Source organism: Falco punctatus, assembly GCF_963210335.1.
Source record: "Falco punctatus genome assembly, chromosome: 14".
Taxonomy (NCBI): domain Eukaryota; kingdom Metazoa; phylum Chordata; class Aves; order Falconiformes; family Falconidae; genus Falco; species Falco punctatus.
In genome coordinates this window covers 5,603,043-5,625,827 of record NC_137594.1, presented here as the reverse complement: position 1 = coordinate 5,625,827, position 22,785 = coordinate 5,603,043, and the positions used below count along the sequence as shown (strand labels likewise).

Sequence of the window (22,785 nt, the reverse complement as noted above, 5' to 3'; positions counted from 1 at the left end):
GGATCGGTGACTTGTCCTCACCTGGGATGAGGGCAAGAGTAACACCTTCTCTTGCAAACCCCTGGCAGCAGGGAGGTGACCCCTATTTTTCACTGTAGAGCAACAGAAGATGTGTAATGGCTCAAGTTTTGCCACCCATGGTAAGGCAGGTCCTGTAACACGGGAGGCTGAAGCTGTGCTTGGCAGGCTGCATCCATCTCGGCACTGAAAGCAGCACTCAGAAACCACCAGCCAAATAGCTCTGCTGGGTACGCACAGCCTGGGTATGCACAGCCAGCCTGGCTGCAGCAGGGCAGAGGGGAGCCGCAGAACCGGTACCTGACCTCTGTGGGCAGATTCAGCGATGCTCTGGTGGCTGCAGCTTTCCATGCTTTGGATGTCTGTATTTTTAACCTCGGTGGACTCCTCCAGGACTTCAGTGCAAGCACCCATTGCCCACAGGGAGAGATGAGCGTAGCCAGGAGGGCTGCGCTGCGGCGGCCAAACATTGGAGCCTTTTGAGCATCAGCCTTGTGTGCGTGTAGGAAATGTCTCCTCCAGCATCCAAACCCTGAGCCAGGAGTGGAGGAAGCTTTTTGTTTCTTTGCAGGTTTTCATGCTGCTTTTCCTAGAGACAGTTTGGAGAAAGACTGTCAGAGTATCTTCAACAAAATACTAAAGAAACACACTGGGAACTGTGAAAACTCAGATTTGAATATAAATATGAACTGACAAGCTGCTTCATGTGGTATCATTAAACTTCACAGTTAGACTTTTTTTGAAAACCAAATTATCATGTAAAAATATGCCTGCAATGTTAAACTTGAGATGAAAACTGCTTATTTTTGTGTTTAGCGTAATAACTAGTGGAAGGAAAAGTTTCTGTGATCTAACGTTTAATACGTTTTCGATTTATTTTTACATTTAGAGCAGCTTAATTATGAGTAATATTCATGATGCTGCAAACACACAGGGGTTTTAAAAGTGAGGAAAAGCGGGATGATTTTAAGATGACTTTAGACTCCGAGGTTTAGGGCAGGAGGGGAAGGTTTAGGGCAGGAGGAGGAGGCACACGGGGATGCAGCGGCGGATCAGGAGGGACCGAGCCTGCGGGGGGGCACCTGGGCCAGGGGGAGCAGCTGCTGCTGCCAACAGTAACCCTAAAAGAAGGGACCTGGTGTGTTTTCCCGGGCAGGCCGATGCCAGAGGGACCTCGGTGACCGCTGGATGTCACTGTTAAGTCACACAAAGCCCGGGGCAGCCCAAGCAGCGCCCCGAGCCTCCGCTGCGTGCCCGGCCCCGGCGCGGCAAGGATGCTCCCGCTCCGGCTGCAGGGATGCTCCCGCTCCGGCGGCAGGGATGCTCCTGCTCCGGCTACAGGGATGCTCCTGCTCCGGCTGCAGGGATGCTCCTGCTCCGGCGGCAGGGATGCTCCCGCTCCGGCGGCAGGGATGCTCCCTCTCCGGCTGCAGGGATGCTCCCGCTCCGGCTACAGGGATGCTCCTGCTCCGGCTACAGGGAACCCCTCCTCTTCTTCTCCTTTCCCTCCTTATTTTTAAGAGTTATGCAAAGCTCAAAGTGCGGAGGCAAAGCTGTTCCAAGGCAGTGTGAAATTCAGGACAACAGGAAAACAAAGCGAGATTTGGCTTTATTTATTTTTCAAACAGATCTCCGTGCCCAGATGGCGGTGGCAGAGCAACGCTGGGAGGTGGCTCGGTTGGCTCTGCCTTGGGGGCTCTGAGGTGATTTTTTTGCTGCTGTTAATGCCTCAGGGGCCAAAAAGCAAAGTGGTGTAATTCACTGGCACAAACAAATGGCCTTAATACCAATTTGGAGCAACGAAACCTGCTGCAACATGGGTACAACCCTCAGGACGTGTATTCTTTGTGCGTGGATGTGTGAGTAAGTTCCTTTCATATCTTAAACACACACTGGCTATTCAGCAGATGTTCAGGTAGCGTTCACCGAAAGGAGGGTAGAAATGCCTTTCTCTAGGTGTCTCCTACTTCATTCACAGCCTTGACAACACATCTGTTTTCTGTACAAACTTTGGACAGACTGCACTTCTCTGTATTTTTAATGCCAAAGTCATGGAAAATGGGCTGGTGTTATCAAAGCCTCACTCAGGAGCTGTCTGCTTGCTCACCATTTTTACTAGAAAGTGGCCTCTTTTTCTTAATACACCATCACAGAAATTTCCTTTGAAACAAGGCCTGTTCTTGAATTCACAATGGGCTGTGACGAACTGTGAATTTCAAACAGTTCCACATTTTGTTGTGAAAGTTTCTCGCCTTTTTTCACACAAGCAGGTCAGCATAGATGTTTGCTCCAGCCCCATTGTAACTACCTGCCAGCGCTGTGGGCTGGTTCCTGTGCCATTCCCATGGATGCCAGCCCAGGGCAGCTCCCCTGATGGCAGGGGCTTCGCTGCCACATAACCAAGTTCAACTTCTAACCCATCATGTCTTGCTTTAAAATTCTTGTCATGACCCTGTTCTGGCTATCCATCCAGGTCAATCACTGATGCCTTGTCATGTTTTCCTCTTGCTTCGTGCCCCACCAGGATATGCAGAGGTCACTTAAAATGGCAGAGGCTGGGATCAGAGCTGCTGAAAGGACAAGGGTTTCTCTTACCTTGGGATAGCATCTTTGTGACGTCTCTCTGTCGTTGTATACTGCTTAATACAGGGGGGTAATGGCTTGCAGAGGACCACAGGTGCCGCCTTAGAAGAAACATACAGTTATTTAATGCTTTTGGGACCAGACTCATAAGTACTCAATCCTTTATGATGGACAAGGTCAAAGTTGGTTTTTTAACACCCCCACTCCCCCCACCCCCCATCACAGGTTTCTGATGACCTTGGCTGCTTTACAAAATCCCAGGAACAGAGATGGTACCAAGCACTCATCTTGCCACAAGCACCTTTGCAGAGGCTGCAGAATCCCTTGTAAACCAGCACATTCCTCCCAGATCACAAGGTGTTGATAAGATAAACCTTTGCCTGGGACTTACTTACCCCTTCCTTTGAACTGCGGGTCCAAATTCACTGCACTTATTTCCTTTGTTTCATAGATTCCAAATCAAAATTCTCACTTTTGTCTATTTGCCTTGATTGGTGTCAGCTGTAATAAAACATTGCTGTGCTTCAGCCTAAGGAGAGCTTATCAAGGTGTTTGAGGCTAACCAAAGTGTTTCATTCTCCCCAACAGCTGTCAGCTAAAGTAATGACAAAATAGATCTCCACAAAGGAGAAAACGATCTCAAGCTCTGAAATATGTTTTGAGTGTATGTATAAAAACACAAGGTATGAGGAGGGCTTAGATCGCAGCTCATCTCGCTGTCATCTCACCAATTTCTTTTATCACCGAGCTTCCTTCCCACTGCCCGGGCTCTGCTCCCCTCTTTGTTTCAGCCTTCTCCTTCTCCCTCTGATCTGTGACATTGCCATGAATAGTTCAGTGCATCATGCTGAGGAAAAAAAAAATAAAAATCTTGTGCTATTTGGGCATTGAAAGTAGCAGAGTCACTAACGTTCTGAGAAACAGTCCACTTTAAGTGTAGCGTACAGGTACCTGATCCAGTACCTTTTCCAGATTTGTGTGACAAACTGGGGAGGTGTCAGCTGCAGTAATTGTTTCTGACTTCAGCTCAATTTCACTTCATTAAACCACACAATGTGAGCTGGACTGGGGAGCGAGCCGAGTTAGTTTCACTGGCTGGGTGGGGTGAAGTGGGTAAAGCAGGGCAGTTTGCCTGGGAGACACCAGGCAGGGAGCAGGGAAAGCCCTGTGCTCCATGGGGTCAGAGGAGCGGGCAGTCACGCCAGGAGAGCCACGGGGAAGGAGCGGGTTCCTGGTAAAAGAGCAGGCACACGTGGTAAGCAAGGGTGTCAAAGCTTCCCAGCAGCTGAAGAGGAGCTGGAGAACAGAAATAGGACTGTGTTTGTAGATGGAAGCCGCATCATGATGAGAAAGGAGAAGACACAGGTAGTCATGGTCACTAGCAGCAGATATTTAATGGGAAGGCCAGGTCCCCCCGTATAGAGAAAATAATGGAAGAGCAGAAAAGCATCGTCAACAGGAACCAGACACAGAACAAAAGATATTCAGAATAGCCCAGTGATGGTGAAACATAAATGAATCAAACTGAGAAAGGGTAGAAACACAAGAGTAGGAGAGTTCATAGCAGTCGTCCAGTCCAGCTTGCCGTGGCTGCAGATGGTTGTGAGCTCTGTGTTCGATTCAGAGGAGTGCATGGAATATATGCCCTGTACCTCCTGCGGTGGGCTTCCCTTACCGTGTAACAAATGCAGGCTTGCAGTGAAGGATGAAAAGATGCAGCTGTAAAGTACCACAGGCAGGGCAGGAAAGATCACTTGTCTGGAGGCTCATACCATGCAACGTCAGAGAGAAATTGCACCATTTCCTTTAAGGAGCAGGCAAGAAAATAAAGCAGAACTAAATGCTGCCACCCTGGTCTGGGGGACAACTTTCCTTATGGCTCCAAATCTAGCACTGGGCTTGCTCCTGAGTGCCCAAGGACACACCAGCCAGGGACCAGCTCGCCCATCACCTGCACTGAGTGCAAACACGAAGAAAAGCAAAGATATTCTTCAGGGGAGGATTTCATAGGCTGGTGTAATTCAAAGTAAACGGGCTACAGACCTGACTCTGGGGTGCCAAGATGAAAGTTTCTGAGAGTGTTAGAAGCATCCAGCATGGGAATAACATAGTGAAAGACAACCTAATAGTAGTAACTTTTATGTAAGAGTGCAGATTAACAGTGGAGAGGAAATCAGATGTGGGAGTCTTCGTAGACGGGGAGTATTTAGGGGTCATGCTGCTGCTGTAAAGGTTTGGGGAGGGACCTGCTGCCAGGTAGGTTTGTGTGTACTCCCCCTGTGGAGTGGGGAGAAAAGCTGTGGATCCTTTAAGCACTCGAATTGTTTCAGTCATGTAATGTTTGGATTTGGATCTTCTTGAAGGTGCAGAGTGCACACTTGCTCAGTTCAAAAGTGGCAGAGATTTGCTGGTGCTTATTATAAGGTAAGAAGGAAAGAGGGAATGTCCTTATCGCTCAATCAGTTCAGCACAGGTAGAAGAAAAGAGGAGATTCTGAATAGGGAAATGAAAATTATTATTATCTGGATAAAGCCATTCCTCCCCAAATTATAGTAATGGGGATAAGATATGTAGGGCTGCCAGCAGGAGGAAAACAGACCTTGATTTTGCATTAGAAGGTGGCAGTGGGGCATGTGGGGACAGCACATAGAAAACATGACACCCCGGGGTGGGGTGTTAAGGATCTGTCCTGGAACGGTGCTGTGCCACCCACCAGGCTGCCAGTGCTTGGTCCGGCTCGTTAGTGGCACGTGGAGTGGAGGGAGCTCCCAGCAGAGCCGCCGCGCTGCTCTGATTAGGGGGCAGGAGAGACTGATTTATGATGAATGAATGAATGAAGAGGTAAGATTAAAGCGTGGCTAAATGGCAAGGAAGGGGGAAGAGTTTATAAGCATCTGAAGGGTGTTAACAGAGAGAAGGGATAAATTAAGGCGGAATGAGGGGGTTTAGCTGTGAGCAACAGAATGAAATTAAAAGAGCATACTCAGATTTTATATAGGTGGGTTTACCTAAATAAAGGGGCACCCCAGTATAGCTGGTCCTCACTTGGTCCCCAGAGGATACCTTGTGCTGCACAAAGACTGCTTTGAGCGCTCGGGCTGTGATGCTAGCCACGTGAAATAAGAGGCATTTCTACAGAACTGACAGTGCCCTTCATACTTCTTTCAGTTTATTCCTCACTAGCCTCCCCATGTAGACAAGTATTTATCAGTGTAACTTTCTTTTTTTAGTAGTGAGATTTAAGCCTGCGAAATAATCCCCTCATTGGACATGCAGAAGGAGATGCAATACTTGGCAGATGTGAAAACAAGCTGGATGACAGAGAAAGGGATTTAATCAAGAGATGCTGAGGAAGGTTGGCTCCTGGGGTGGCAGCCCCAGATTTACCACCCTGGAGTGGACCATCCCCCTAGCAGCCTCGTGCCTGGACACATGTGGGCACTGTCTACACAACTGCCCACCAGGCAGGGCAGATGCCCCAGGAGAAGTTTGTGCCATTTCCCCCAGCATTTTTCCACCCTGGTGAGGTCTTCCTTTGCGAGGACAATACACTTTTACAGTAGTCACAGGGAACAGTCTTGTTATGAATACATGGACTTAACTCAAACTCATCCATCTTAATAGGGCTTACATCATTTTCCTTGATGGCTCTGATTTTCTATCCCATTAATAATAAAAAAAGCTTCTCTGCTTATATATAATGCAATTCAACAATAAGTCTCAAAGGAGGAACAAGATCACTTTGACTTTCCATCAATTTGATACTGATGCCTCTCTAGTTAAATAACTCGAGTGTGAGAACAGTGAAAGGGATCGGAGATTCACCCTGGTGCACACAGCTTTGTAACTGAATTTCTCTGAAGACAACAGGAATCTTCCGATGGATGTTGGTAGACTTTGCATCACCTCCTGAAGGGCATATCAGGGAGATTAAAGCCTCTGTTTTCCCCTGATGGAAATCAGGATGCCACACTGATGTTGGTGGAGCGAGGCTGATCCCAACTATTTGTGAGTTGAGCCCAGAAGACACCATGTGAAGGGTCTGCGATCATTTTTTCTGATGCACACACTTCAAATTGGTGCCTGGAAAAGGGCTTGTTAGTCAGTGTTTGCTGAATGGAATACTTCATGACAGTGCTAATTAAAATAAATGAAACTTGACTTTTCAAGATGATGGTTTTTTTATAGCAAAGTACAGTAGTTTGGAAACATCTTTAATTTAATTGCAAAATACTTTCTCTGTTTATTTACTTAAAATTGTCTCCCATTGCAGAGCTACACCAGTATTTCTGGATGCACACTCTTGATTTCGACATTTTACATTACATTATCAAGTTAATCTACCCAAATCATTAACCCCCAGCAGGAAAGATTTTTAATTATGTTGATTCACCAAGTGTTCTTCAAGAACTGTTTTATTTCTATGAGTTCAACCATAACGTACTGTGGGGAGAGGCAGGGCACTGTCCTACACTTGGTTTCACGAACCAGCATCTTGAAAGAAGCCTCCGAATGTGCAGCAAGTTTCAGCAAATACATTTTATCCACAACAGAAAACAGCTAATGCCCTGGAGAATCCCTGCCCTCCTGGAAAGCAGTGCTGATGGGCACTTCAGCAAGCAGGAGGGTAATTTACACCAAACTGAGCCTTTTTTTTTTTCCATCTAACAGAAGCGTTTTATTCCAGTGATTTACACCTCAGGATGTGGTATCTGAATCAGGCTGAAGCTAACAAAAAAGTGGCCACGAGCTTATAGTGGTGGTTAGTCCTGCTCTTGTGTAGGTTAGAGAAAACAGCTGGAAACAGCATCTTTTCTTTCCATTTTCATTTCCATTTCTTAACATCACAGGGAAACCAAAGGTTTGGGAAGAGGGTGGAGGGAGGACGCTGCATTAGCTTTTAATAATTAGCACTCTGAATAAGTGTTGGTTTGAGCCCTCACCCGGCACCTTACCTCCCTGGTGCAGCCCCCCGTGGTGGGCACAGCGGCGTGGGGAGCCTCGCTAGGGTGGCAGCAGGCAGCCAGCTGCTCTCTCCAGCGTTGGAGTGATGCTGGAAAAGGCTTCTTGCGAGGGGACAGAAACGTTGGTGTCATAAGTGCTGGAACAATCAGTGAATCACAACTGGCAGAACTCCATAAAATTGTGCTGATTTACTCATCCAAATCACTAGCAGAAGCTGGGCAGCAGCTGAGAGGAAGCAACTGCACAGGTGTGGGTGTTCCTTCTGGTAACGTCATCAGTGGGGTCAGGAGCAAGGAGTCCTACCATCAAAGGTACCGCATCTACAGGGTGATAAATAATGACAATAATCCTTCAGGAAGGGAAACATTTCAAGTGCCAGGGTTTGCCCTCCCAAAAGGATGATACCAAATTCTTCTGCCTTGTGCTGCTAAGCCCCAAACACAAAGAGAAATGAAGTGCTCCAGAAAGCTGAGTGCATGTTAGTTGTATCTGGGAGACACGTCCTGTTCCTGGAGGCTCAGATTGATGAAGACATCAAAGCACAGCTGGGAGGAGCAAAGGATTTTGTGGGCAACTTTGCATCTTTACAACTTTGAGAGTGCCAGAGCACTGAAATGATTCCCTGTACAGGAGATCATTGTGTGGAAGTCCCAAAAACGTGTTGGCAAGTATCTTAGTATTTTATACAGTGTAATATGTCATGGAAGCTTATGCAAACACTCCTCTAGTTTTCTGGTACCTGCCTCACTGTGTCTGTCCTCCTGTCCTTGCAGAGAGGCGCTCCTTGGGAAGGGAGATGAGGAAGGACAGAACAACTGGTAGTTCAGAACTCAAAATTAACAAGTCTGACTCTTTTCGCAGGTACGTATGGCCAGTATGATACAATATAGATCACAAGTTATGTCTCTGAACGCAGTGAGTCAGTGCAAACCCTACAGTTAGGCACTTTCCCTCTGAAAAAGCTTGCCTGCTGTATATTCTGTAGTGTTCCAGATCCATAAACTCCCAAGTTTGTTGGAAGTTTCTAGAACTGCAGCTCAGTTGCTACAGTTCATGTTTCTACATTGAAGTACTGGGTGCAGTCACCATTGGAAACCACCTAGTGGTTTTACCGGTGTTTGGAAGGCTCTTTGATGGCTACTTTTATCAAAGAAAGTTAATTTCAAGTTTTATTTTCTTTATTCTTGTACCTGAAGCCTATGAAATCTCTAATCTGTCAGCCTGTGTGATGTTTCGCCCAGTGTTTCACATTGCTGTATCAAAGTTAGTAACAGCATCTCTATCTACTGCTACAGACATCATTATTTATTTGCCCTGTGCTGCACTCAGAAGTCCCAGGTGCAATCAGAGTTATCGCCAAGTCTGTACCTAATTTAAACGTCAGTCTAATATCAGACAAGCCGCAGTACTGCCACTATAAATATGTGCTCTCTGATCACGTGAATGGACTTGCAACCAGCGGCCCTTCAACACATTTCTTTCTTGGTTCACATCTTTCTTGTATTTCAAATTGGCCAGGATCTTACCAAAGACAAATTTGACACCCCCAAGATGAAACATGCTGTCTCTGTCCGCTTCACTTTCGTTTCCTGTCTGTTGCTATCCCCAGAGCTGTGAATGGTGGCTACCATCAGCAGACATAGGATTATCGAACACGGGAATGAAGGGAGGGAAAGAGAGGAACAAACCGTGACTGCTTTGTTGCAGGACTCACCGAGAGCAATGGCCGAGGACATGTTGTCTTTGTTGGGTTGTGGCAGAGATGTGCTGAAGCATCCATAGGCTTTCCTCCTGGGAGACTCTGGAGACAGCATAGTCTAGCCACGGCAACATCTCATCGTATGTCTGCATACGGGAAGACGTCATCTAAATTAGAGAAGACAAAAAAATGCAATGTAGGTAGTGGTACAAGGCAACTTTTCCTGATAGCTTGCTCTGATCCTCCTGTGGGCCTTTAGGGAGATCAGTGGATGTTTTCAGGAGCTGCTGAGTGTGTGAGCTTTGTAACAGGGTCAGCAGGAATGGAGGAAGATCAAGACCTCAGGAAAAAAGCAGTTGCTTGGATGTACTTTGTGTATTGTTTGACATAAATGAGGTAAAGAGTGTGGATTTAATGGAAAAAAAAAGAAAAAAAAAAAGAAAAAAACCAACTTGAACCCATTATCCTTTTGAGCTGTCATAAATCAGGAATAGCCTGGAAATCAGCAGCCCAAATCCTTAGCTATTACAGATCTTCCTGGGGTTTAAATGAAGTCAGAAGAGCTCTGCCAATTTACAGGAGCTGAGGATACGGCCTGATGGAATTACACAAGCATGAATATACTGTAAGACAAAAGAGAATTAGACCCATTATTTTTAAAAAAAGCAAAGCTTGATTAAGGATGTTCAGTAGAGGTTTAGGAAAAAGAGCACTGTCACGCCTCACTGACTTCGCTGTTCTGCTGAAACATGACTACCAGGGAGATATTACACTGCACTGGGATTTTCTAAAAAAAAAAAAAAAAAAAAAAAAATCAGCCAAGGAAGTGCAGTTCCAGGAAGTGGGGGAAGCAGCACCTTTGTCAGTGCTAATTGCAGGTGTTAATAGGAGCCCTAGCCCAGCTATCTGCCTGCCGATCACTCCCGACATGATCAGTCAGAGGTTCAAGAGCTGCAATGAGTCAAGGGGGGAGTTCAGGAGGCATTTTTTAAGATTCAAACATAATTAACGCAGATGCCTCTGAGGCTTGGTTCTACTATCTGTGAAATGCAGAGCAAGAGCTTTGTTATTTTTAAATGTATTGCATAAAATGCAAAGGCCAAGTTCTCAGCCGAGGTGCATCAGCAGATATTTAACAGTAAACCCCAGTGCTGGCATAGCAAATGGGGCGTGCGTTGGGAAAAACGTTGAGCCCGGCACCATAAAACAAGCATGTTAAAAACTGCAGAAGGTGGCAGCCTGGCGAGACATGGTCCAAACCCGACAGCAGCCATCGCTACCCCGTGCACGCAGGGACTCACAGGGGAGTCACTGGGGCGGGCTGGATCCGATAAATTCAGTGAAGTTTCGCTGCTGGCACTCCTGTCACTGCCAGAGAGGAGGTACCAAACGTGTCCTACGCCGGCCCTTTGCTTTCAAAATCTGTGAGTTATTTTCTTAGTCGTATCCTGCATCAGAGATGTTGACCTGCTTCACAGATCAACTTCACACCACCCAAAGCACCATTGTGTTATCAGATATGTAAGCACTGGATTCCTTTTTTTGTTTCTTTGGTTTTTTTTGGTTTTGTCTGAGTGACAGTTCCCTCATAAAATATTGGACAAATGTCACTGATGCAGAATTCAACCGCTGACTTTAGCAGGACCTCTACTTCAATTCCTTTTTTTTTGGCAGTATAATGCAAACAAATCAAAGAGTCTTTTAGATATGGTATGTTATGTTACCACATCTCCTCTTATTCTTGTTTCTATGAATTCATCTTTTAATATTGAAAGATTCTCCTACAATGGAAAAGTTTATTAGAGGCCAATGCCTCGTTGCACCCTTAAATCCACCTTCCCCTGCGCTGACCCAGCTCCTGCAGGTACTGCGGGCTCTGTCTCCCTTCATCATTTCTAGATACAGAAAAGCCAGCCAGAATATCACAGGGCCCCGTCTCGGGGAAGTCAAGCGCTGCAGCTGCCAGGGATTTCAGCTAACACCGCCGAGCTCCTGAAAAGTCAACTGTCTTCAGGAAGGGCAGACATCTTCTACCATCCCCACTGCAATGCACCCATATTTTTTCCCTCTGTTCAGATCAACTGTCTCTGTCCCTCTGCACAACTCATTTGCCGGAGAGAAAGCCAGGACTTAAAGGTGTTTATACTTTCCCACTCTTTTAAAGGAGGAAAGAAAAAAAAAAAAAAGAGGCTTAATATAGCCTGAGAACCAAAGACAACAGCATGGGTAAGTAAGAAAGCACAGGTGTAATTTCTGGGCACAGTAAGAAGTCTTTTAAAAGCTCTTAAATGAGTAGTGTGTACATGTTTACCACTACTGCAGCTGACATCTAACTGCAGGAGCACCGCACTATAGGGATAAAATGAGAACTTGTGGAGGGCTATTGAACACTGGGAATTTTCACAGTGAGGCAGAACAAAATTATTTAGCACTAGGGGGTTCTCTAATTTTGGTACACTGGGAAAATAAAGCAGTGCCTTTGTCCAGGACTAATATTTGCTCACCGATGGCCAAACCCATCCGCTGCCTTTCTCAGATGTGACTTGGGATATGAAGGCTACTGTTTGTCATTTGGGCTGTTCAAGGCAACGTGCAGATGTACTCGCCCAAGACTTCCTAAAGGCCTTTTTTGATTCTGTTTTGGTTGTTTTGCCTACCTAACTTCTCTTAATTGTCCCAGGGCTTACACTTCGGCACGTATTTAAAAATGTAAACAGATTTTCAAGGCTAGCTTTGAGCCTCAGAGAGTCTCCAGTGTTATAAACAACTGAGCTGGTGAAACCTTGGAAACATTTGCTGTGAAGGCAGTTGAAAACCCTCCTGAGATGCGAGCGTCTTTGGCCATGGTTGCAAGGCCATTGTGCCTTGCAGCCGGGTTTCACTGTGCTTGCTTATAAAAGGTGGTCATGCAACGACTCCGCAGCCAAGCACGGATTTCATGGAGAACAAAGCCCCAGCCACTCATCCAAGTGGTCCATCTGGCTAAAAGCTATGGACCCACCATGTGCTTTTTGCATGGGGTTAGGACTTTTGCCCAATGACTTGTAGGACTTCTCCCTACTACTGCTGAGCCTGCTGCCAGCTGTACCATTGATTTGAAAGGCCGCAGCAAGACGTCTCACAAGATGATTCCATTTTGATGGCTGAAATTACACTGTCTACAGCCATTAAGTACCTTTTTCTCCTCATTAAATTTTGATCATTTTCTCTGATAAAATATGGCTTTGGAAGATTGCTGTTCCAAGTCCTAGCTTTTGCCTTGCTCCTGGGGCTAAGGTTGTAAAGGTGCTATCCTGCAAATTACTCCCTGAGTAAGGATTTTTATGCAAATAGTCCTGTTAACTTTACACAAGAAAGAGTTTGCTGGATCGCACCGTTATCCCTAGGCTTACAACGGAAACACAACTGACCTCAGCTGTAATGAGCACCAGTAAAAAAATAAATGTGACAAAACTGCCTGGATCTTTGCAAGCTGATACAAGCTGTGCGGTGTGCTGGTTGGGGACAGATCTCCAAACAGGCTGGAGTTAAGTCATTTCACGGTGTTAGATAACAGCTAATTGACAGCAGATATAATGCATGTTGATAACCAAATGTAATTCAGCAGCTAAGAATGAAAAAGCCCAAATATCTGCTAAACCAAGCTGTATGGGAGTTATTATAGGAATGTTCCCAAAGCTTTTGCAGCTGCAACAAAAAAAAAAAAAAAAACAAAACCAAAAAACAAAACCAAAACAAAGGAAATGTGATGCTGCTATGTAATACAAAAGGAAGAGGAATCAAAACAGATGGTGCAGTTGGTATGTAAGGCGTCAGTGCGATTGCACCTAAAGTGTGGCATGTTGAGGGCTGCGATTGCTGCGCAATGTAAATATGCAGCAGGCTGTGAGAAATGCAGCTGAGCACAAGCGTTATGACACTATGCTTATGAGATTGTAGGCAGGATGAACCACCTGGGTGAACTTGTGTATGAAAACAGAAAAAAAACAGGGCGGAAAGATCTCTGATATTATATCAAATTACATTCAGCTCTGTGGAGGTAAAGGGCAGCGAGCCAGATGTGCCACACCAAAGGAAAAAGGGCAGTCTATAGCAGGTTGTCAGACCTATGGGTCTTAGCCCAGACCTTAGCATTGTTTACCTCTTGGTGCTTTCTCTCCCTTTTTAGTCCAAGGAGGCTGTGGAAAAGGCTCAGCATCGCTCAGCCCGTAGCACTGGCTGGCGTCCCTGCCACCAGCTAGCCATGGCTCCCTCCCCCATTAGGCAACGAAGCATTAGCGCCATTAATGCAAACACTTGCCATCACTCCGCAGCTAAAAGAAAAACAGGTCAGCAGCATCACTGCCACTCCACACTTCCCTTTGCTTCATTCCCACTCCATTTCTCCTCCCTCCTTGTGCCTGCCCATGACTCTGCTCCATCACTCACCGAGTGCCTCTTCTTCATTTTTCTCGCACTGCTCTTGCTCTGCCTTGTCTTCATCTCCTCTTTGTCCTTTGCCACCCCATTATAGAAGTGGCTTTTTTTCTTCATTTCCTTGCTTTTACCTTTTCTCCCTGTCTTCTTTCTTTCCTTCCACTCTCTGATGGTATTTTGATGCCTTCTCCTTGCCTCTCTTTTTATTGCCCAGCTGCATTGTCTATTGTATTACTTGCCATTATCTCCAAATATATTTTGATGTATTTTCCCCTTTTTTCCAGACCAGCTTTTTGTTCCCTTTAAGTTACCAGAAAGCACTAAAGGTTAGAGAGGGAAACTAAAAAGCATTCCAGTAGTTTTCCATCAGCCTGTGTATGAAGCACTTCTTTTTCCACTTGATGAGAAAGCAGTAATCAGTTTCCCCCTGCACCAAGCTCTTTTACACAATGAGGTTGCTGCAAAAAGAAACCAAATAGGTTTCAAACTGGCCTCCTCCTTATCTCTGCCTCAGAGCCCAGTGCAGCAGCAGCCTTTTTGTTTGCTGCGGCTGCTGCTGCCACACGAAGCAGATGCAAGGTTGGGGATGGGGATGGGGATGACCAGCATCACAGCTTGTCAGTGCCGGTATCCAGCTGATCTTGGCAGGGCTTGTGGATTGGGCACCACAAGTTCTTTCCCACCTGGAAAACTTAGAGCCTTGGTGTGACAGGAGGGAAAAGGGACCTCTAACTTTGCAACACCTGGAATGGTGGCAAAATGCAAGGTAAAGGAGGAAATGCGTCGGTATTAAAATTAAGCGTCAGCCTTCAGACTAAACATCACCCAGTCCTTCTGGTGCCTATCTTACTACCTGTAACCATGGGGGTCAAAATGGCAATTTGTATGCAGGGAACGGGTCTGCTTTAAGGTGATATGGACTGAAATGCAGTTTTCAGTCTGTTACACGCAATGTGCTCCCCTCCTCAGCGTTGTCTATTCCAGAAGAAATCAGAGAACCACCTGGGGCCCACATGCTGCTCCTAACACACGTGCCATCAGCTCCATTACCTATCTACACCAGCAGCCATGGACCCAGCTGGGCCAAATTTCCCCCAGCAGAGCCCTTCCCTGCACCACCGACCCCTGATTTGGAGGGGCTGGGTCAGTCAGACACCACCAGCATATCTCACAGGTGAGGGGAAAGGACCGGAGACTGCCCTGGAATGGGTCTTCCCAGACCCCCTAACAGAGGGGTCGGAGCTGCAGGGCTGGCCAGTCGCACGCTTGCCCTTCACCACAAGCCATCCCACGCAGTGTGGAGGTGCGTGGGGTCCAGTGGCTCCCAGTGAGCCAGGCACTGCACTGGTGCCCCAAGCAGTTCTGCAAGTTTAGGAGGAGATGAAACAAAATGCAATCCTAAAATTACGCCTAATAAGGTGAAAGGGAAAATGAGAACATACAGCCAGAAGGTGAAAGCCCCATTATGAAAAATGTGGTCTCCTGTTTTTCTTTAAAATATAATTTCAGTCAAATGAATCTTATTTGCACAGATGCAATTGTCATTCTGTCTCTTTTCTGCAACCACACAATACTTTTATCTCTGATGAGGAAATATTGTAACTGCTTTTGTCTCATTCTCTACCTTTGCTACGGTTCTCTGCTTTCTTCCACAGCACTGAAAAAAAAAAAAAAAAAAGAAATAAATATGAGTCCTTCATCTAAGGCACAGTACCAGAGGTTTAACGTTGACAATGTGCTTTGTCACTTTGGCTCTGGAAAAGGCTTACAAAAGCTTTATTAACAGGCTCATTAGCACGGCCTGATTTACTTCTGCAGACTTTACTCTTTTACTAGTTTCCAGGAGCATCAGCATCAGTTGCAGGGCTAATGAATTCACTCAGATTTGCATGCTAATGAAGCTCCCATGACTCTCTGTGCTCTCTACTTCAAATCGATCTTTGCTGTTGCTTGAGGAATATTAATAGAAATAAAAGTAAAGGGGAGCACCAGCCATTTCAGTTGGACTTGTAATCCAAGGCTGCTGTGCAATTCATATTTCATACATTACACTGTTTCAGATCTTATTTCTTTCATGCCTTATTGACTCTAACTGTACAGGAGACATCACCTTTAGGAAATACCTAGTACAGCGTCTGGCCAGAGACTCAAGGGACTACTTACTGAAAATCGTACTTGAGCTCTCAATAAATAGGTCAGTCACCTGAAAGTGCTTCCATGCACCAGTGCAGTTCCAGGTATTTTTCCCCAAACACATGAATTTAATTTCCCTTTGACAGAAACAGAAAACCTTTTGACTTCAGTTGCCTATGCTGCCTGGCTCTGCAGTGTATCATGCAAAAATGGGGTGAGGGAGCTCTCCCTAACTAGACCTTAAACTAAGTTGGGACGAGGGACCCGATCCAGGGGGGCTCTCTGGCTCTGGGCGGGGGCTGCAGCCATGCAAGGAGCAGAGACGTCTCCAGGGACATGACAACAGGCATCCCTGCTTGAAGCAACGGGGGTGCTGGTACTAGGCTTATCCCTCAGCTTCTGGAAACCATTGGGGACCATCTTCCCTGAGCTATCAGTTCATTGCACTGCAGCTGCCAATACATGAATTAAGAAATTTATATCATCCTGGAGCATAACGATTGCCATTTCATAGGCTGAGAAGTCAGTTTGTGCCTGAAAGCCTTTTTAACAGGGACTGCTTTGTTTTGGGCTGCTGTAAGAAAAGTAAAAAGAAATTTGGAAGTGCAAGGAAGGATCCAGAGCCCCAGATCCTCTGCTCTGGTAGGTCTGTAGAATGTCTACCCCATAGGATCAAATGGACAGACCCAACCAAAACAAACATATAAGTGATGCGCCTCTGTCAGTTGGAGGTGTCACTCTTTCACCCTCACTTTAATTTTTACAGTGATAAGCGCTGGTAGAGAACTGAAGCCATAGAAAGAAATCCCATTGTGCAATAGTGTTTTTACAAGAATATTTTTGGCTTCTGGAAGTGCACTTAAGACATCCAAATTAATGGAAAAGAGGATTCTTCACTGAGCAGCCTCCCATGCCTGTTCTTCTTAATTTGATACAATAACAGAGCATACGTTGAGATTAAAATGCTGGTTTGGATGTTCAATCGCAAGAAATTATTCAGCAAAAAATGGGGCACCGTTTTCACTCTTGTGAACGAGGATAATCAAACAGCTCCATTTTGCTTGCTGCAAAAATGACACAATTCCTACATCCTTTTTTTTTTTTTTGTCTTTCTTTTTTTTTTTTTTTTTTTTTTTTTTCCTTCCCCAAACAGAAGTAAAGAAAATTAAATAAAATGAAAAGCAAGCTGTGGACTAATTATCTTTTTCTAAATGACTTCATATTGTAAAATAGCCTATTGAATGTATAATGAACATCATTACCACCAACTGCTTGCAAGTGGAGGAAAGCAGAGCGGTCATCCCATCATTATCAGCACTTGTTTCGTGAGTGATGCAGAGTGCCAAGGTGAAGCGGGTGCTTTGTGCTCCGGCTGCCCAAAAAGCAAGCCAAGCTGACAGCCTCAAACTTTTATTTACATTCAGTAGCACCTCACTCTGCCTCCAGCTCCAGTCCCTCGCCGCCCCCTAATGAGCTTTGAGGGCTTCAGATGCTGGTAGCAGCACGGACATGCGTTTGGGGGACTGGCAGCTCTTCCACCAGCTTCCCAGCTGGAAATGAAGGGCTGGGCTCTATCTTCTGCTGTGGGAGGTTTGTGCCTTAGGGCACGCACCAGGGCGGAGGGGAGGATTCCCACCCATGACCTGGTGAGCATTTCTTGGTATTTATAGCAGCAATCTCTGCAAAATGGAATGGTTTCCCAGGAGGGGCTGGAGGAACCCAGCCAAAAGCCCCTTTCTCCTCCCCAGCCCCAAACCAGGCAACTCCCACAGGCTGTGAGGGACTGTCCCCACTTCCCACGAGACCCCCCTCTGCCCGACACACACTGGCTGCCCTGACCTCGCTGCAGACAAAACTCCCGTTTCCCCTCCCTTCCCATCTTTCCAGCCAAATGGAAATGAATGCCAAGGACGAAGCGGACGGATTACACTTTCACAGAGATGAAAATACTCAGAGACCTTAAAATACTCCTCCTAAGTTAGGAATGTTCCTCAATCATATGTGCCGGACAGTTTCCCTGCTTTCAAGCCTTGGCGTGTCCCAGCGGCACTGCCCTGCAGGTGCTGTGCAACAGAGGTGCACAGCCACGGGAGACGGCGGCTCCCCTTGTCTGCCTTCCCGTCTCTCCCTTGATTTAGCAAATCTGTTTTATGCTCTAAGGCTAAGAGGTCATTTGTAACAGTTTGGCCTGGAGCACCCTGACTGAAAACATCCAATCAAGCCCTAATTGTGACAAATTATATTAGTCTGTATTTGTGCAACCTGCATTGCAGCAACTTAATTCAGGCTGTGCTTGGGTCATGGAAACCAGGCGAGGCTAAAGAGGTCCCTTCCACATGCAGGGAGGTACACGTAGGAGACCTGAGCTTCCCTGCTGGCTCCATCTCCCTGGCTTGGCCATCAGCATGCTCTCATCCCAAAGCGCTTATGTACTGTCATCTAGATGCTGCCTAAGGTTTCTGCAAAATTAAGCAGGTTAGTCCCACTCCCTGTTCAGTGCTGGCTGAAAGCTCTGAGAAGAAAGAACATCTGGCCTGTGATACAGAAAAATGTTACAATGAGGAGCAAGAAAGAGGAACGTGGTGGGATTGCGTATCATTGCCTCACTATTCCCTGTCCCTGTGAGGAAGGTTCACTGGACCTTCAAATGCTTCTCTCCAGCCCAAGACGTGACAGTGAAGTTAAAAAAAAAAAAAAAAAAAAAAAGGAAAGAAATCCTAAAATTAATTTTCCTACATGACATATTTTAAAGGGCACTGTCAATTGGCTTTATAATTACATTTCTAAATCACTGGAAGATTACACTGAAGGGTGAACTTTACAAAACATGAATATTTTTATTTTTTTTTTAAATTGGAAACCTTTTTGGGGATTTAAATACAATCCTTCAGTGCTGTAACCCCATGTAACAGCAACAGCTAGGAAATGGCGAGAATATGCTATACCCTTGTTCCTGCTCATTTGTACCTCTGATTTCCCACTAAGGCTGCTAAACCTCATGGGATTCAGCGGCTCCTTCTCTAGGGGTGAGCAGCACAGTTAATCACAGGTGCTCAGGTCTCCCCAAAATTATGTCACCACCCTCATTCCTCAGGATCATGAGAAAAGGCTTGAAGCATTAATATTTGAGGCAAGAGGTTTATTTTGCCGTCTGGCTTTTGAGCCCAGATATCCCCACTTCATGCCTTCAGGCTTTTCTCTGCAATGAGCAAAGCTCAAAATATCTTAAGCGAAAGCTCAGCTTCCTACCTTATCAAATTGCTCCAGGTCTGAGAGAGAAACGGGGTGTCGAGAGACTCAGCAGAGATATCTCCAGGTCTGCCTTTGGGGAAAAATTTGTTCTGGAAACATGGAAATGAGCCACAGGGATGAGATCCCGCATGGGTGGGCACCCACCTGGTTCTACCTTGTTTCCCATGGCCTGTGGAAATACAGAAAATCTTGGCTTAATTTGTGCCCTGGCAACTCGAGGGACACTCAGGGAAGGTATCGGGGTTAAACAGAGATGGGATTTAAGAGCGCCCTGGCTAAACCACATTAAATTTTAACACCACTGTACCTTGAAATCAGGCTGCTTTCACCTGAGCTCCTTTAGCGGGTGAGATGAAATCCAGTTTAACCAGTTAACTTTTCATGTGAGCAAACTCGCTGCCTACTCTTAACAAGGCAGAAAAAGAAAGGCACAAAGGAGCTTGACGTAGCGGTTGGGCTTGCCAAACGCACGTAGGAAATGATGGAGCTCCCTCTGCTCATCCACTACAGGAATCTATATTAGGTTTTTCAAAGTCTTACAAGCACAATAAGCTAATGCAGTCTCTCAGCACAGGTAAGATTTATTTCTCCCTTTCTCTAATATATATGGGCCTAGATTCTCTGCTTGTATAATCCATTGTCTTACACAGATTTACACCAGATATTGGCATTTGATCTGTGACTGGTCTTGTCTTTTGGCTCTAGTTTGAGTGAAAGAATGACGTTCAGAGGACAATTAATAGAGAAAAACTCGTTTTATGTGTATTGAAGACAATAAAATTGCAGTCTGCTATCAAACAGTCATCTAAATAAATAACCTTGAGAAAACCAATTACTTAGGAGGAAGGTATTGGCAGAGGTGTGAGTAGGCTTCTGCCACATCAGACCAAAAAGCCAATATTTGTGTATAAAACAGATACTTGGTTACTGAAACAGTATTGCAATTCACCGGTCGTAATTAAAGAAATAACAATCAAAACTCAAGATAATCCTTTAATTAATCAAAAACTGCATCCATAGCAAGTGCTAGTAAGGAGCTGGCTTTCCTGGGTGGCCACCAAAGCAGGCAGGTAACAGAAGGCTCTGGCGGCAGAAGGCAGGAGGTGGCAGGGATGACTGATGGGGCAATGTAGCCTAAAGAAGCACGAGGTACTAACCTGGAGAATTTGGGGAGAACAAAAAGCAACCCTCCACCTACAACAGAGCACCGGACTTAAACCCTGCAAACATACACGGACGTACAACACATTTAGATGAACTTACAGGTTACACTGAACATTTTAGGTTTCGTGGCTCTGAGCAGAGAAAGAGCATCAAATGATTTTGCTTCTAATGTGAGCACGTTGCTGATTTTAACAGCATTTGGTCTACTGAAACAAGACACAGCCTGGAATAATAAGCAGCAGTTCAAAGATTTATCTAAATATGTTTGGCAGTTCCCCCGCCCTTTGCCTCGCAATATGTACATACCACAATTGAGACTATACCCTGTAAATTACCACCCTCCATGGGGTTCTCGTGTTAAATTATTTCAAATAAGCAAGGCCAAATGCTCTCAACTTAGCCAGAGATAATCAACTGATGTAAAGCAATTTCCAACAGTTATATTTTTCTGCTTCAGGCTCTTAAAAAAACCACAACAAACACACAGAAAATTGGGGTGGAAAGAAATAAGAAATGTCATCTGTTGCTTGGTGGTGCTGGACCAGCTATCACATGTGTTCCTAAATATAAAAGTTAGTAGCACTGTATACCAAGCCCAAGTCATCCTTTGTGATTCAACAGCAGCAAGATGGGGCTGAAAGCCCCCCTGTGCTTGACATTGCTGTGGAGACTATGTGGATGAGATCTTTCTCATTAGCTGGGTGATCCATCTCCTGGTACAAAGCTGCAGGAATTACTTTCACTTCCAGGGCTTTTTAATTACGCTCAAGTACAAGTGCACCAGTCAGACAAAGAAGTTGCATTACCTCCACAATTTCAGATCATGGCACTCTTTCCTTGAGGCATTATGTTTGCTGTTTGCATTGACTTTCAATTTACAGTAGCCATTTCTTGTTGTAGCATAACACAACAAATTTCACTGTATATTCAGAAACTCAGTGCAATAGAGATGAAATTTCATAATTTACATAATCAGGTTCTGAACTGAAAGTCCTGATTTTAGATATATCCCTGAAATAGAATGAGTTTTTCTTTTACCTTGTGTTTTGTAAGATATGACCCATCGTTTTTGAAATAATTGTGTAATTCTGCCTTGCTATTTCCAGTATACCCAATAATCAGTCAAACTAATAGGCCTGGAGAATGAAACCCCCAAAAGAAATCCTCCAAATTAGTGAAATAAATACAGTTAATGATGATAATACGTCACTGGGGATAACTGAGAGATTACCCAATTACTATCTATAATTCTTTGGCTCACAAATAAGATGTGAGTGTGTAGAGCTACTGTTATAATAACAATAGTAAGTAAAAAAAAGTAGGGGGGGGGGGGGGAAGCACAAAGGGCCCTCAACCCAGGATTTATTAGATTTCTTCACAACTCGGGAAGGGGAGGTGGCTGATCCCCCGTGACCCGGTCAGGTGCTAAGGGGAGGTTTTGGTCCCACATATTTCTCAGTCTGAGACAGTCTATGTCACAGTGGCTAGAGATTTCTAATTTAGCAAGTGGTTTAGGTACGTGAGCAAAACCCTAGGAAGACACAACAAAGAGTTGGGTAAGCTTCTGTCCTGAGGGATGGGCACCGTTCTGGGGAGGTCACTACCTTTTCATTCCCACTTTTGTTATAAGTACTTGTAGGGCCCTGTTTGGTACAGGTGATTTAAGAAGATCTAAATATGGCCCCCAGCAAGTCAATTAAGGATATGTTTAATTCTAACATGTGCATAGTTCCTTTGGATCCCATCCATGGAAATCAATGGCAAAGCTGCTGATAGTTTGATTTGCTTCGGATCAGAGCCAGCAATTTTGATTGTAGAGATCGAATGCTTAAAATTAATTATATGACTAATGCTTCACTGAATTAGGGAACCAATCAATGAAAGTGGGGTGCTTCTTATAAAATTTCCATTAAGTTTCATGAAGATTTTTTTCCTAAACACAAACTGCATATTCATTGCCCTTGCATGCAGGTAACTTGCAAAAAAAAAAAAATAAAAAAAAATGATGTAACCAAAATCTTCTAATGAAGCTATTGCAAGGAGTATGTGATTCTATACAGATTAAATCCTTGCATTGGAAGACCTCATGCCAATACCTCATACCAAAAAGGTAAGTACCAGAAAGCTGTTCCAATCCTATTTATGCCAAAAGCTCTTCAGAGCAATCTGGGATTGACAGAACTAGAAGGCAATTGCCTTCACGAATGAATCAAAAGGATCAGAAATTATGTAGCAAAGTGCAACCCCTTCTCCACACATTTTTTTTCATCTTTGAGTAGCTGCTGGAGAGGAAAGCATCCTTCAGCAGTTCAACTCCTCCTTAGCACAGGCCTCTACAAGAGCATCCCTGCTCCCACTTTCGTTCCGTCTTCCCAGCCCAGTAAAACTCCATTTCACTCTCAAGGCTCCCTATTCACTCAGGAAAAAAACAAACCCTGAAATCAGGAGCTGGCAGGGGTAAAGACCCTCTGGCAAGGCCCAGAAGCTGCTGTAGGAAGGGACGGCTCCTAGGGAAGGACTCAGCCGACCCAGCCAGCACAGGCTTTGATGGATTG

The 22,785-nt window shown here is 45.2% G+C and overlaps 1 long non-coding RNA gene across 1 annotated transcript in view; it reads right to left on the bottom strand.

The window, feature by feature from the left end:
* The window catches only part of LOC308073064, a 41,916-nt gene that overhangs the window by 17,042 nt on the left and 2,089 nt on the right, over positions 1-22,785 (bottom strand). The window contains exon 2 of the long non-coding RNA XR_013931886.1: positions 324-9,432. This is a non-coding gene — a long non-coding RNA (uncharacterized lncRNA). The remainder of the gene's footprint in view (positions 1-323; positions 9,433-22,785) is intronic.